Source organism: Ischnura elegans, chromosome 1, assembly GCF_921293095.1.
Source record: "Ischnura elegans chromosome 1, ioIscEleg1.1, whole genome shotgun sequence".
Classification (NCBI taxonomy): Eukaryota; Metazoa; Arthropoda; class Insecta; order Odonata; family Coenagrionidae; genus Ischnura; species Ischnura elegans.
In genome coordinates, this window is record NC_060246.1 from 94,984,847 (window position 1) to 95,002,368 (window position 17,522).

A 17,522-nucleotide genomic window follows, 5' to 3' on the forward strand; every position below is an offset into this window, starting at 1 on the left:
GGCCTTTACTGAATCATAGCGAGAGAGCTATTTAAAAATGCTGTTCTACATGAGAAAAATTGTAATTGAAATGCCTATCTTGGTCTTTCTCAGCGGGAGTCGGATATTTGCTGAATAAACACGCGCTGGTACAAAAATTTGAAAGCGGAAAACCAACATACCTAGTCACCTCTACAACGGTTCATCAATCGCTTTAATAAAAATCCACTTTATCCCTATGATTTTGAATTTGAAAAAATATCCTAAGGTGGCAATCAAACGCTGGAATATCAATAAGTTCCCTACGGACTGTTTGATGGGAAACCCATTATTAATCTTAGATGATTTGAAAACATAGCGAAGGTAATCGATGAAGCTCATTCTAAGTCAGTGAATGGGTCGTGCCTGTAGAAACATTCTCATACTCGCCCTCATCAATCGCTTTACAACCAACCTATCCCTGCGATTCTGAATCCGAAAAATCCTTGGGTGGCTTGAAAATGCTGAAATATAGATAAGTTCTCCACGGACTGTTTGATGGGAAGCCCATTGTTAATCTTAGATGATTAGAAAACATGGCGAAGGTAACCGAAGAAGCGCATGCTAAGTCAGTGGATAGGTCGTGCCTTTGGAAACATGTTTACACCCTCACTCGCCTCTCCCAAGCTACGACGACGTCTCGACTTGTTACTCTGCAGCGGCTTCTGCCGCCCGCAGCCGTCTAAATACCATCATCCTTCCACCACCTTGCGCTCCACCCTCTTAACCGTCGTCTTCCATGTCTGCGTCTCGTTCCTACTCCCTCTCCCTCGTCTCGGCACTTGAGCTATGCGGTGGCGTTGTTTGGCGAGGGGAGTGGCTGCCCACGGGAATGGATCATAAGTGTCTCAAGTCTACCGTCGCATGTTTAAGTCCTCACGCTCTGCGCACTGCGCCCCCTATTGATCTCGCTCGGACCCGAATCGAGTGGACATGGGCGATGGATTATATATTATTGAAAGGTGTCAAATATTTGAGGCGAAAAGCCAACATACCAGTCATTTCCACCTCCGGTTAATCAATCGTTTTAATATGGATTCACCTTGTAACACTTAGTTTTGAGTTGTTTTGGATTGGATATGACGATTGATGGGAGGACAATGAAGCGGGCAATAATGAGCAGCAGAGATGGATTGGGGCGATTGTTGTTGACGGCGCGGGATGGAATGTAGGAGGAGTTGATAGGATTGCAATAGCTGTGGCGTGCGGGTGTCTCTTTGCTCCCGAGTTTGTTTATAAAGTGTAATAAAAATATTTGTGAACCATTGAAGAGGGAAATAAAAAAAACGTTACAACCTTATCCCTGCGTTTTTGAATCCGAAAAATCCTTATGCGGCTTGTAAACGTTGGAATATACATAAGTTTCCAATGAACTTTACGATGGGAAAACCATTTTTAATCTTATGTTGATGATTATAAAACATGGCGAAGGTAATCGAAGAAGCGCTTGCTCAGTCAGTGGGGAGGTCTTGATCCTCGCCGAGAAATTTTCGACTCTTTTCGGATGGGTTTGGACCAGGATGGTTTCTCTACAGTTTCTGCCGAAATGAGAGGCAAATTGATGGAACACGTTGACAACTATTGATGACGATTTTGTCGTTCCATTGGATACGCTGATTAAAATTGAGTTCATTATTATAAGAAAATTATGGCAGCTAATAATTCTAGAAGGGATGTTGGATGGAAAGAGATACTGAAGAAAACTGTCCATTCATGGGCGCAATTAATGAAGGATAAGAGATGAGGATAATTTTTCGAAAGGGAGAGTGTTCCAAAGTAAGATAGAATGTAGAGAGAGAGAAGGAATGATGTAGCAAACAAATCCTGGGGGATTGAAATCGGTAGAAGAAAATTATAAATAGGTTGGGTTGAATATACGGAATCAATGCACATTTGTTACGTTTGAGACGTGAAGTTTGATGAGGGGGAAATAAATTCTTAGGTTCTATAATATGGTTGCCTCATTGACAATAATGGAGTTATTTTCATAAGTGTAAGAAAAAATTTGCAGTGGGTTAATAAAGACGACCCATTAAGCTAAAATTTTAAATTTTCAAGGCCCCCTTCCCTGAGAAACTTTCCAAACTAATACGCTCTCCAGCATTTGAACTAATGAGTTTAGATCGACCACAATGATACAATAGAAGTATTTTGAATCATATAGTTGGTTAAATGTGGTTATCAGCAGGGTTGCCGACTTACAAAAAATATTGCGGGGGCCCAAACCGGGTATCTTGCCCCGTGAAATTTTATAAGTAGTGAGTTTTAAGTTTATTAAGCATTTTAGAAGAGTCGTATGATCAAAATTAGAACCCTGATAACTCGAATCTCGATATCTGGACACTCCGGGGAAAATCGACAGTCCTGACACATTTTTTCCTCACATCCATAGCGAATTTTTGAGGGGGCTCGGGCCCCCTCAGGCCCCATGGAGTCGGCGCCACTGCAACCCATTAAGCTAAAATTTTAAATTTTTAAGCTCCATTCCCTGCGAAACTTTCCAAATTAGGAAACTAATACGCTCTCCAGCATTTGAACTAATGAGGCACCGTTTAGATCGACCACAATGATGCAATAGAAGTATTTGGAGTCATATAGTTGGTTATAGTATATGGTTATCGGTTTCGTTATATATCAGTTATCCTTTGGTGCCAAAGACGATGATGCGGCAGCAATACGATCTCGTGAGTAGGATGATGTGAACTCGGTTGCTAATGTGGTCGCATAATATAATCTCTTAAGGATTATGAAGAAGTGTCGAGATGCGACCCTTCGTTGATCCGAGCTTACATCGCGGATTCTCGATCGGCGGAGAGGGAGCCCCCACCTATCGTATTCCAGATGTACAAGTCATACTTATGCACGTTCATTTACACGAACTCCGGGAATGCATAAGAAGTGGCTTGCAGTCGCGTTGATACATTTTCAACTCCTTTTTTCTGCGATGTTTATATCAATGGGCATGATATATATGATATGATCGTCGATTGCTCTTCTGAGGCCAAAGTCATGCAAAAACCGCGAAGGAAGGTCTAGTGCGGTGCAATGAAATTTTCATTTAATATCATGTGCCTGAATAATTGCAAGCTTGGAAACATTACTAAGGGCTGTAGGCCTAATAAAGAGTCTATCTTAATTAACTTCAGGAGACAATAATAAATATGTTACAATGTTTGCCTCATTTTTTAACTAAGGTGTCATTTAATAAGCTAAGCAATACTAAATTTATATGCTGCTGTAATGCATTTATAGTAGGTACACACAACCTTATCGTTTCTGAGGCATGCGGTTTTCAAACTCGTTATTATTCACCTTAAAAAATTTCTAATGAAGTTAATCTATCTCCGGTGAACATATTGATTGAGTAATATTCTTAGTTTGTGCGAAGCTAATTGATAACTATTCGATGGTTAGACCTTGTAATTATAGTTGATGAAATGCGCATCTAAAAAGTTACCAAGATAACCCTAGTATATTGAATCCCCGTTGCTATGATTAGAGATACGTGAAATTCGCACTTTCATTTTTATTTTATCGCACTTTCAATAACAGTTTACCGCATTTTGTAGCGTCCATTTTTTATTTTCATAATGAGGTAGATGAAGGTAAAATGTAGTGAAACACAGTTATATGGCCAAATACAGAAAATTTTAAATGACTATGTTGTAGAACAATAATAAATTAAGGAACAAGACATATAGTGGCGCAGGTGTAGCTAGCCCGCGGCCACGTAGAGTCCCAGCCAACTAGTAGCTGGCCAGTCGCTCACATGCTTTAAGCGGTGAGTGTCGGCGGAGCATTTAAACCGCGCTCTGCACAAAATGTACGAATTTTGCCGTCGAAAAGGCAAATTTCCGTAAAAATATCATAAAAGTCCAGTCATCGCATTTATTTGCGCACATCGCATCTATATCGCATTTGCGATTTTCACGCATCTATAATCATGATCATGCATCAATGCTAATGATTTTCAATTAATTTTGAAAGGAAACAATTAATTAAGATTCCTTTAAATTCGACCAACTCGATTCCCCAATGCATTTGGAAAGAAGAGGAAAGAGTGACTGTGTTGCAGCCCATCCTTGGCCGTTCCCTGCGAACGATATTCTCTGCAGGGACTACTAAAAATTTAGATTGCGTCCAAGTGAAGGGCAACTACACTTTATTGCTTCATAAAACAAAACAGGACGGGTATGGAATGCCGGCGTAGACCGGCGAAAAGCTGTGCTATCTTTTGAAATCAAACCCGGGTTCGTCGAGTGGGAAACTAGAGACCTCACGCTCGCATCGAGCATTTCCCCGTGAGCCTGCTCGTGAAAGTTAGGGATTCATGTACGTACTATTATTTAAGTTTTTATTCGTGAAATTCAATAGGAAATACCAATGGCTCCTTCTTTATATAGATGCCGTCTTCATTAAACTTAAGCGAGCTCGAAGAGCATCGTTTGTGTTAGGGTTTGGTACTTTAAATCTAGTATCGATTTGCCATTAATCGAATTTCGATTTTGGTCTTCAAAACTGATTGCCTAAAAGTTCGATTTTTTTGCCCAAATTCATCGAAAAATCGACATAGATCTTTTTTAACGATGAAGTTATTTTCTGCTGAAATGCATATGTGCTGTTGTACCGAAATGCAAAATATGGGTTAGTGGAAGCACGAGGGATGAGAACTGTATATATTTAAATTTATTTATACAATATATTTTTTTTAAGTTGTTAAAGCGCTTTCCATGAAACGCGAGAGCACGTGGGGCGAGAAAAGAGCGACGGATGATATGCAGCAAAATGAACATCAATAAATAACGCAACGGTTATGTATTGAATCCTTTGACGAACTAAACATTTTACAAATATAAAAAGTGATTGTTAATTCATGAAACAACATAAATGAAGAGGTGATGAGAATGTGATGACTTTCAGTTTTGAAGGTAGGCACTGTATTTTTTACGACTCAGTCATTATCTGCATTTTGGCAACACGACGTGCAATTGAGTATGCTCAACGCTCTATTTAACATATTTTACGCTCAGCGACTTTTTATAAGTATTTTTTCCTAACATTGTAGACGGACAGTAAATACTACAATCAATCAGGAGGAGGGCTTGTTTTTCGCCTTTCACAGCAATTCCTGCAAAATAAAGCGCGCTCACGTTTTGAATCGACTTTTATTCAATCGAAAGTTTGAGTGAAATGATCGATTTTCGACTAAAATCTAAATAGTATCTCTAATCCCTATTATGTACCTATTATGTACCCATTCTTAGGTACCATAGTTATTTATTCTTCAGCGGGCTCGGGGCATCGAAGTGAAAGTGTAGTCTTATTATATTTCAGAAATGAAGGAAGAGAATAAGTGTGTTTTCGTTAAAATAATCGGTAAATAAAAGTGGCGAGGCGCCGGAGGTAGAAAAAGCTAGATTTTAAGGACGCTAAAAGCGTTTGATTTCCTACCCATGCTGCAGCCCATTAAGTATTACTCGGATGGTGAATTCATCTTCAGCTCTCTTTTTTATGACAACACTTCAGATCCGGCGTTTGGGTTTCCCATAAAATACGATAGGCGTATTAACGTTTCAACCATTCCTATTATACCTCATGGGTTTTAATTGCCTCTCCTGATGGATATGGCGGCGCTGGATTAATGGCGCGGCACAAGCTTGAGTTCGCTTTCGAGGTAGGCACGTTAGATCCATTTTAGGGTAACCTTTGTTCTTTTAATGCACGGCATTAAGAAATATTCAAAGTTTTTATATTAGTTAATTAATAACTATTTAATGGGAAATAGCGAATTTAATGAATTCGTTAGTTTGAAAAGTTTTTTTTCCTCTCTTGCTTAGCTTTGCTAGATGCAATTTTTGCCAGGGAGAATATTCTTAAAAGGCTTTGAAGATATAAGAGAAAACAAGTTCTATCTACAGTACGTACGACGATCTTGAGTGACTCAGCAGCCGTCCTAAGTACAATTTTATGATGCCGTTAATGTTTCGCCATGATTCGACTCGTTTGTTCAAGCTAAGAACTTTAAACATTGAGATTATTTTGTCATCAAATTCTATGAAAGAAGGCACTCAGCGAAGTCTCGGTCTCAAATTCTTGACATTACCTACGGTGTGTAATTTTCAGTCGCCTCTTGGGATATTAATGGAGGTTCTTTATCTTAATGAACGTGTCTACCTTGTTGTTGTAAGGATGTGTGGTGAACGTGAGCGAGAATCTTCTTTATCCTCAAAGCACTCACATTGTTGATTGATTAAGAGCTTAAAGTAGCAGTAACATTGAGTTGCAAGAATTGAAGGAGCTCGATGTGAGATATCTGTTGCTTGAAAGGTCAAAATCAATATGCGGTTAGATTTCAAGCGGAATTCCAAGTGAACCCGCTCTTTCAACCAGTCCTTTTCCTTTCCGATAGATGTCCTCACAGTCACTTGTGTACTTTGTGTATAAATGTATGATGCATGCAAGATCAGTCACCTGACGATGTAACCAAGTTACGAAACCCGGGTCGTGCCCATAATTAAATAACAGTGAACCTTACAAAGTTTTATTTCCTTACTTCCAATATGGATAGGTTTCACAAAGTAAAGCCTGAAGTTATTAGTTATATTATGAAATAGAATACATCAGGGTGAAACCTAAACTCTCGAGTAACAGTATAGGTGCATTTTTCTATTGACTCAATCATTTATCCGCTGTCAAAAGTAATTATTTCGCTGGTGTTTAGGGTTTGTGCTACAATAAGCTTTAGGAATAGAAGGGATGTCCAATGATTGATATTCTATTTTATGAACGTTCTTTAATATTGAATATCCTTCAAGTAATTATTCATTCATTTCAGGAATAACAGAAGGGACTGACGACGTCACTTTGCGGTATTTTGATACCTTAATTTTCATGAAAAAATAACACTTTTTGAAAATTCCACTTAAAAAGGTCTTGATAATGACGAGCTCAAAATTTTTAAACTGGTTTGGGTATTTACAAATAGTATTATTTGTTCTTGAGAATGGAAGTTCTCAGGAAGGGGTTCTCATTCACGGTTAGACCCTTTTTCTACCATTTGTCATGCGAGTTGATCAATTCTCATTTTTCATATCGTGGTCCGATAATAAATTATCAACTTCCAAAATTTCAGGCTGACCTGAAAAAGAGACGCTGTGTTCTGAGAAAGACACGCTGCCGTTCCATTATGAATGAGTTGGATCCAATACCATTCGAATAAGTTTGTTGGCATGTGTGTTTTGTGTATCCACCAATGAGTACCCTCGCTTCATTCTGTTAGCACCATTGAGAAGGAATACTGCACGATGAATTGACTACTCCCGTATAATCATTTTTTTTGCGCGCGACTTTACACAAACATCCTCTATGTCATTATCATCATAATAGCTTTTTGTTTTCCACTCTCTTTTGTTTTTCCCCTTCATTCTTTCGCCTTCCGCATTGGCAAGTAGGTCCGCGCCGCGTGTCGGGCGCGGCTGGAAGCACGCCTCCCGTTCGGGGGCAATAAATAATTGGTTCAGGAGAGGGCGTAGGTTGCAGGTCTCCCCACCTCGCCAACCACCCGCTGCTAAGCGCGTGTCATTTCAGTAAAGGATGTTGGCCGGATGCCTGCATATGAAATTAATTCGGACCGCGAAAAGGAGGTTAAGGGACGGTGTAACGGCTGAAAGAAATTCAAGAGAGTGAGAGAGAATATATATTTGATAGGCGTTCGGTAACGAGAGAGATGAGCGTATGAATAAGTGGGATTAAATAGCTGGACGATATTTTAGGACCCAGCGCAGGGAAAGGCGAGACGAAACTCATGTCGAATTCACATTCCAACTTTGATTTGGGAGATTAAAAAAAATATGGCAAATATCTCAGGACTAAGGGGAAGCAAAGCTATATGTATAAGGGGATGCGTGCCGAATGCACATTCGCCCTCATACTATCTCACTTTCCGCATGCAAAACTGTAGGGGTTGGAACTTGGTGCGCAGGATTGCTTGTCAACTGGATCGCCTATGTACCGTAGCACCAGGAGCGACATCTCTCATAAATTTCGATTCTAAGTTTTTTGTCCGCCCGTTAATAAAGGGATAACGTAGCCGGCGCCGTCGCCGCCGCGCCGTAGCGACCGGAGTGTTTTCTGGAGCGAAAGGCATTATTTCCTGCTTGTTCCTTGCTCTCCCGCACGACTCTTTCTCGAAGCCGGGCATGAAATGTGTAATCCCCGTAAGTCAGCTTAAGCCGACACCGCAATTGAATATCATTAGGGGGGAGTGAGACATCGCCGTACTTTATAGCGCAATGAAGTGGTTTTACAGCATATTGGTGGAGTGGTGGCAAATCATGGCAGTATTGAGGAAACAGGCTAGGTGGTAGTTAAATAGATACTTAGTAAGGATGTAATGCGATAGAGCCCCTTTTAAAGAGCGGTACATCGTCCGTATTTGAAGGAAACGCTCAGAAATATCCTGCATTTATGTGAGTAGTTCGCTTATAAACTTCCCTGCCGCTTTGTGATCAGTTGTGTAATTCCCTTGGGCATTATAAGTACCGGCTATTATTATATTATTAAGAACTTTGAATAGCTAGCAATACACGCGCCTGATGAGCATATTTTTATGGCCATCTCAGCTGTGATAATACATTACGCTCACTATAGGTCGTTGGAATCTAGATATTTCCTCACTGGACCTCACTCTAGCTTACTGGCACAAATTTTGGATTAGCATTCCTCAGTGTTTAACCTTTGGGTGAATTTTTTTTTCTTGAAAATACCGAAAAAACGGAAGAAACCACGTTTGCGTTGACAATTTACACATGATTATAGCCTTTTATTTATAATGTGAACCAATTTTATTCTCTCTATTTTCAGCAGCATTTGAATTTAATACATTATAGTACTATTTATTTTTGCTGGTTGCCTCCGTATTTTTTATCGACTTTCTGAGAACCAAATCCTCCAAGTGGCATCAGATTTAAATTCCAGATCATTGAAATGGATTAGCTCATGTGAATTCTTCTTCCTGATGAATTATATGACATTGAACGGATACTTATGAAATTTTTCGCTGTCATAAGACAATATTTGAACGATCGTTCCTGACCTTAGCCAACTATCTGATTCTACTGTGGCACTCGTTCATCCTTGGATTCTTAGGAATTACGGTGCGTGCTTTACCTAACTGTCGATATCCTGCATGCCGTTTTTAAATCCTGTATGAGGTCGAGAGATATTATCGTTCTCCTAGCGATGTCTCGTTAAAATGTTGGCCTTCCCATCGATTTTCTATCTAAATATATCTCCACCGGTATTGGTGTAAAGAGGACGATGACCAGGTTCCCCCATACAAGCTTCATTTTTTTGTAATCGGTTCTAGTAAACATTTTACGAATGTAATATATCGAACTGTTTCCGGATTCATTTAAATATCCATCCGCATGTATATTTTCGGGTAAATTATGGAGGAGCTACAATAGGACGAAAAATTTGCTATATTAATTTTTTGTAATAAGTCTTGCGCAATGAAATTCGTAGTCAATGGTTCGGAATTAAGATGGAGAACAATAAAATACTGGTCTTCTCCGCACTTTTTTTTGGTCTTCCGCAAGATAGACCTTTTTGAAGTGATGTGCAACGGATTAATTTCTCTATTTGCAGGCTTTCCTCATACTAGTTGGGATGAGTAATCCTCTGAAAATGTTCATTTACTCGTTTCAATTCAGACTGTAAGATTCTAACTTCTTCCAATATTTACCCGTGTTAAATAAAAAATTGTTGTGATAAGATGAATTATCAATCGGGAAAAAGGTTTACTTGACTCTGCTACGATTGCCTGCGTCGCCGCCAGCTAATGCCGTTGCATTTTTTGTGCACCTACTAGAAAAAGCATCAATGATATCCGGGATTTCCATGTGGTAGGGTTCTCGACATTTTGACGCCCGACATTTCGATGACCATCGTCATCAGGGCACGTCAAGTGTGACGATGGACGACTTGTTCACTTTCCACGATACTATACATCGGGAAAGCCTGCGATCATTCTTCATCAATGATAATATCTTCGATTTTAAAAAGTGTCGAGTTCCACGATGCAACCCTGGAATTCGCTACTTCTTGCACTACTTTCTCTACGTTCAGGGGTGTATCCAGGATTTCTTTCTGGGGGGGCACAAGCAAGGCCGTATCCAGGATTTTGTTCTGGGGGGGGATACCCCGTACAACATACGAACGCAATGATAACGGGAGCGTATTAAAAATCTTGCATATTTTTTTTAGGGTTCAGGGGGGAGCACGTGCCCCCGTACCCCCCCTAGATCCGCCTATGTCTACGTTCAATTTATATTTCCTCAAAGCATAGGGCCTTGTAATTTCCTCGGTTATTGCTTTGCATCCTCGCAGGTAGACATGGCGCCTATTTCGAAGAGACATGAAGAGAGGTACCAGGGAAGAAGGGGAAGGATGGATATCACGGGAGCATATTTATACACTGCGCTCGCAGCATGTATAAGAGCACGCCTTCTTCGTAAGGTGCAAGATGATTTTTCACGTTCCTTTTGAGTGAACCTGGGCAAATCTCCCTCTCCTCCCGCCGCCTGGTGTGCTTTAGTAGGGCGAGTTTGTGGTGTACGTATCTCTCTACAATAGCCGGGATATCTTTCGCGCGTACGCACGTGACAGCGTGCATAAGTCACGGTCTCTTCCCTGCCCCATCAACTCTGCGATTCTCTCCCACACCTCCTCCGTCATTTTTTCCCCATCCACTCAAAGGGAGACAGCTTAGAGATGACCCCAGGACGTCCCGTGGACACTTGATTATGCTTCCACTTGGTTCGCTGCCATTCGTGACGGTGAGCACAGAGTGATCCATATATTCCCAAAGTTTGCAGTATAGTATTTGTACTAGCAAGGAATAGCGTTGAAGAGTTATGAAGAGGATTTATAATACCATCTGGAATATGAATTGCAGTTAACAGTTCTAATTATAGCTCATTAAAACATTAAATTCGGATTAAGCTACCGTCACCAGCATAAGTGGCAACTTTTGTAAATACTTATAAATGCGCGGTTAGTTACAATGTATTTATCGATGCAAATTGGAGGATTCTCTATCGAAAAATTCGTGCATTTACCCCCGATCCTTCTATTTTTCAACTCCTCCTACTTCTTATATAGCTGCTCTGGACCTGCTGGCGACGAAATCTAGGAAAACATCCATTAGGAGGGGTACTTCATCAATTGTTGTTTACAACTGCAAGCTAATTTTCTTTAAGGTTTAATTGAGATATTGATAATTAAACGGCCCTTCACGAGATAATTGACTGTCTTTAAACTATTCTTACTTGTTTAAAGTATACTGGGACTAGCCGCGGTGATAATTTTCACGGGGTCACCCGCAATGCACAATCGTGCGAAAGATCCGTAGAGAAAAAAATTATCCGCCTTGACCGGGATTCGAACCCGGATCCCCCGATTTCCGGTTGAATGATTTATCCACAGGGAAGAATGACGCCTCGGTAGCTTAACTGGCTAAAGCACTCGACCGGAAATCGGGGGATCCGGGTTCGAATCCCGGTCAAGCCGGATGATTTTTTTCTCTGTGGATTATTCTTACTTTTTGAATAATTGGTATTCATAAAATATATCTGTTCTTACGACATTGCCTACTTATTCATTCTCATTTGTCTGCCTTTTTCCTTTGCACTAATCCATGAGGTAGTCCATTGCGAGTCCTGATTTTAATTAACATTATAAATATCAGAGTAATAACTAGTTTTACATGACATTACATAACATCCTGGATATTTATTCTGAGTCTAAATACCTGAGTAGTTTTCATCTTTGTCTTGCATAAAGGGTTAGGTTGAAGAGGGAAAGAACGAAAACTCCATTGTGTTTAATCCATCCGACTTTCTAACTCACCAACCTACCTACAGGTGCATATAATCTCATTAATGCTCCGCCAGCTTACTGAAACAGAGTGGCACTTTTCCCTACGTCTTCCCTTCGGAACCCAAATCTTGGATCATTCCCTTGGTCCCGCTATCTTCCAAAACACTTTCCTTATAATAGTTTCCTAACACACTTCCCCACAGGCTAATGTGTAGTTTCCTTTCAGTGCGAAGCTCATTCGCGATCGACCATCGTGGGCATACTTTGGTTCTTTTTCCTTATTACTTTCTAAACTAAGAGAACGTTTCAATCGCCCATTTTTAAACTCTTGAAGGGGGGATTGTAGTGTGAGGGAGTGAATTATGTAGTTGGTTGAGTTTCGGATATCTCCAATTTCTTGCCCACTGCGCTCCGTATAGAGAAGTGTAAATGCTCACTCAGTCTTCACATATTTTATTATTGATACTTCATCAAATGCATGGCAAGAAGTAATCAATACGGAAACTGTCCTGATTACGATGTTAATGAACCGCTCCAAGAAAACGAATACTTAAGTTTAAGTCCCGGAAATTTTTTCCCTTAGATTTTAATTTGTAGTAGCAATAATCTTGAAGCAATAATTATCTTTTATTCCTCAGATTTGTGGGTATAGTATTTCCAGTAATAATAATATCTGTTTAGAAATTTACCATTTACGTCATTATAAGAAGTTGTAAATACCATTATATCCTTGAAAATGTTATTATTTGAAAGATTTTTTCGTGAAAAAATTAACTGGTACTATGTTTTCGATCTTGTATACATACTCAAAATACCTGTCGGTGTTTAAGTATTTAAACAGTTATTATACTTTTATGTCTGTCACATACGGCACATGTCGCTATATCATCATATACACTGCTTTCTAGGAATCCTGTGTTAGCAATCATGTTGGCGATTCGCGAAGAATACAAGCATGACTTGGCTACTTGATACCCAGCCTATCGTTTCTCTTCCTTAATTCAAAGGCACTACATATGTGTACATCTTGGAAGACTTACTCATGGCATTTTGCCTACTCACATTAGGTATCATATTTCTTAATAATCGTCTCAATTCCTCGATTTGTCATCCCTATTTTATGCTAGCTTCTATTGCTCTCGATTTATCTGGCGTGCACCAAGGGCACCACAGATGCCTCTCGCATGGAGTTTTCCGCCGTGAGTATAATTCCTTTCCAGTGTCGTGCCTCGCCGACCCTTCCTCCTCGTCCTTCTCGACCTCCTCGGGCTCTTGTATCGTGACGCAGAACAGTCTGCCGAACCCCTCGATTCTATTCCAATGTCCTCTTTTATCAATATCTTCCTCCCTCTATCCCTCACTTCCTCTCTCCTACGCGGACGGAACCATGGGGGACGCTATTTGCATTCCTGCCCATACACGCAAATATCGCACGCTTCAGGGAGTTTCTTACTTCTCCGGAGATTGTTCTGGCTGGCATTAGTCATTCCTCGCCGTGTTAGCAGACCGAGGATGGTGCAGAGAGAGGAAAGGACCGATTTTCCTTCGACGACGATGCTAGGATGGCATTGGGATAATTTATGATCGCGCATCAATCGTTTATTCATAGGCTTCCTCCCGTGTGCGTCAAAGTTATCATAGATACCCTCATAAATGAAGTATAAACATTTTTTCGTGCTTTTCTTATTTACGAATTATGGTTTGGCATTGGAGTTTTTTACGAAACTACGCGACGAAGTATGTGACATTTGAAATTGACATTTAATTCATGACTTTTCTCCTAGTTTCACGTGTTTCTAGTAGCCCATGGGCAATTTTGGTGCTTTGTTATTCCATGCGTTTTATAGCAGATATATATGAAAAATCTTGAAAAATATCAAAGCGCAGTCTCTCTCACCCCATTAGTTTCTCTGTTACGGTTTTATTTACGCTTCGTTTCTTAACTCTACTCGCAATTTGTGTTCTTAAAACTGTATTCAATTCGGTGTAAAGTAATATATTCGTTGGCTTATAAATTATTTTGTATGTTAATAGTACAGTGAAGACGTAACTACTTCGGGCGCCGGTTAAATCATCATCGAGGGTTTTTGGAGATTCCATTTTCTTTTTCGAACAGCTAAAACTTCTCTTGACTCATCAGCAGACTCATTGTAGATTATACACTTATTTCGGTTGGGAGGTTGCCAATTTATCTCTTTTTATTTTTCATTTAATTCTAATTCCAAGAAATGTTTATGTTGTTAAATAAAATAATTTGTTATGTGCTCTGGTTCCAGAGAAAAAGCAAGGTAGAGACAGTTGAATATTGAGTGATACATGCTTAGGGATATGCCTGTAAGGTTGTTTTAACTACCTTGAACTTATTTTGACAAACCATTTTTAGTGTGAATTTTACGCATTTTATAACGACGTATAATATCACGTTATTTTTAATGGTAGTGGTAGCTAAAGATTTTCCCTTAAGCTCTACGGTATATTTAAAATATTACAACTACCATTTAAGTAAGATTCGATGTTCCAGACGATGAGGGGAAAAATATTTAATGGGCTTTAAGATTTTTTATCTGATATTTGTAGCATGGAAGGTGGAGTTTTATTCATTTTCTGCATATTGGCTAATTATTTATTTAGACGACCTCTGAAATAGTAATTATTCTCATGGTAATAAACATCTCCTTCATGTATGTAAGACTGTCACTGTCTGGATTCCAGCTTAGTCTCATTTCCTTGAAAATGTAAAGAGTTTATTAATATAACTCATCCCACTACTGGGAAAGATATAAATGTGAGAGTCCGCAATATACTCCGCATATCTTATTTCAAATAAAATGTCTACAATTGGCTACAATTGTAGTAATTAAATTATAATTTAGCTAAAAATTGTATCAAAACAATTAGTAGCAAATGATTAATTCATTTTAGCCAGCAACTACATCGGCTAAAGATTAATTTTTAAAAATCTCTTTTTCAGATGTCTCTCTAATTTCGCACGAGCCCCTTCCGCTCAGTGAATGAGAAGGGAGAGAGAAAGGAGGAGATACAGCGAGGGAGTGAGAGAGAGAGACAGGAGGAAGAGGGAGCGAAACGTATGTACATAAATTACTGCCGTCCTTCCTCCTTGACCCTGACCTCAAATGCTCAGTTATGCTCGCGGGGAAGAGATAAGGAGCGAAATGCGTGCTGCGGGTTTTACTTTCACTTCCACCGTGAAAGAAATGGAAGGTGAGGGGAGGGGAGGGGAGGCCTCCTCCAGTTTCCATCCTCTCTCTCCCTTCCCACCGCCTCCCGATCTCAGATACAAATCCCCTGCGCGCGCGCCTTCACTCTTTCCATCTCTATTTTGTATTTTTTCTCTCTCCCTTCCCACACAATATATGCAGTTACATCTAGATCCAATTTCCATCTCAGCTTGTGCTAAGGTGAGAAAGAATTTACAAAAATCAATATTTAATAGTCGCGGAATGCTTCTTGGAGGATGGATAACCGATAAATACAAATATTTTACTCCCCATAGATACTATTCTAAGAGCGTTGGTTTAGAGAGATTTCCTTTTTAGACGAACTTAGACGTGTCGTGTGCTGGAAACAGTTTTTTTTCTTATTTTTAGATAAGATATTCTTATTTTCATATTTTTAGATAACATTTTTTTTCTTACTTTTCTTAAAACCTTTAAAACCAGTCGCCCGCTTTGCATGAAGATGATTTTTATGTACATTTACATCTAGGTCTCACCTGCATCTCTGCTTATGCAATGGTGAAAAAGAATTTCCAAATTCTCGCGGCGTGGCTATTGGAGGGTGAATGATCGCGGAATTCAAATGTTAAATTTTTATTTCATTCTAAGAGCTTTTATTTTAATTAAATTTATTTTTTTAGAAGAACTTCGACGGTTTCGCGGACTGGCAAGTTTTTTCTTAGTTTTAGAAACCTTAAAAAACAGTCACCCACTTTGCAGGCAGATAACGTTGGGCATTTTAATCTCAGGAATAAAGAAAATATGGCTGAGGTTTTTCCAGATACGTTTCTCATGAGCGATCTGTGCGATGATATTACTTTTTTTGCATTTAGTTTTGCTTATTGATTCATTGAATGATTTTTCGTTAAAATCTATCTTGCGTGTGTGTAGAAATATGCGTATTAGATACTAATCCTCGTAGGTAATGTAGCATCTAAAATGTCTCTTCCCCTATTTAAACAAGAAGTTTGCTAGTTGTTTTCCCTAGTGGTGAAATGATTGACCTTTTTGACTGAAGTTAATTTATTTCTTCAAGATAGCCATCATTAAATCTATACGATTTAATGATGGCTATCTTGAAAAGCTCAGTCCAAACTTAACAGATGTTTTCATAGTCTGTAGCTGGAATGTGTATGCGCTAAAGCAAATTTTTTGTGCAACTTGTAACCGGACCATCATATGCAGTTTTGAATAAAAGTCAAGTTTGCCTCCATCCTTATCATTCACTGGGTGCCTCAATGAAGGATTCTTGCAACGAATGGCCGGTGGCTCATACTCTTAAGGCCGTTTTACACGGTATACGGAATTGCGCAATCTGACGTATGTGCGAAGGCGCAATCAAAATCGCGTCGTGTAAAGCGGTGAATTGCTAGAACATATGCGGGAATGCGTGGATGCGAGAAGGCAAAATAGCCCCTGTTCTAATTTCGTTCATGCATTCGCGCAATTTCACGCCATTTTAGAAATTAATGCAGCTCTAACCTGCGCAATTCCGTGCCCCGTGTAAAACGGCCTTTAGAGATGAATTTCATGCGGGGCGACTGATGCAGTGTATTGACCTACAGTAGTGGTATTTAAATTTCTTGGAATCAGAAGAAGGATTCTTCAAATGCATAATTAGCCGAGGAAGTTTCTCCCCGAGTGACGCCGCGTAAAAAAATCGGTGAGGGAACGCTATTCATATTTGTAGGTACGTGCTTCATTATTGAAGTAAAATAAAAGTGCATCTTTATTTCTCTTGAGGAATTTCACTTCATTCAGGAGGTTTTTCGGATAATAAATATAAATGCTAACGAAAAATTCCCAACCACAACGCTGTAACACGTTAAAGAATCTCTTTTTTTGTTATTTCCACCCCTCTATACATACCCACCCGAGTGCTTCCTTGCCATTCTCCGTTAAATCTGTGCACCGTCCCACAACATGGTACCTTGAGAATTTTAAAGAAGGCATTGTTCCGCTTACTAATGAATTCAGTGGCCATTTTTTAAGCGAGTTAACCTTAGGCGATTGTTAAAAAGAGAGGAAGAGGCCGTCTCTTACGCTAGTCGCTTGTCTCTTCTGCCTTTCCCGTGACATCGAACGTGTATTTATTCGCGCTCGGCACAATTTTTTTGCACTCCACCGCGATAGAGGACGGAAGGTTTGAAGCTGTTTCGGAGAAATGCTGGAATATCCACAGCTGCTTCCGTCATGGCCATGAGTGCAGGGTAGGGGAAGACGGAAGAAAACTTTTGTGAACGAAAAAAACACATTTTAAGGTCGGGTCTTTCACATTACTTCTTCTTACAAATATATATTCTGAGTTTCATATACTCAAGGATTCAAATGGTTAAAAGTTGTTCCTATTCCGAATTGAGCTTTTTGTTTGAGGTCTAAGCTAGATTT

At 39.6% G+C, this 17,522-nt stretch overlaps 1 protein-coding gene across 3 annotated transcripts in view; it reads left to right on the forward strand.

The window, feature by feature from the left end:
• The window catches only part of LOC124166613, a 313,116-nt gene that overhangs the window by 33,492 nt on the left and 262,102 nt on the right, over positions 1-17,522 (forward strand). For all 3 annotated transcript variants that reach the window (XM_046544214.1, XM_046544240.1, XM_046544224.1), the window contains exon 2: positions 14,870-14,984. The gene's annotated coding sequence lies outside the window, so the exon portion shown is untranslated. The remainder of the gene's footprint in view (positions 1-14,869; positions 14,985-17,522) is intronic.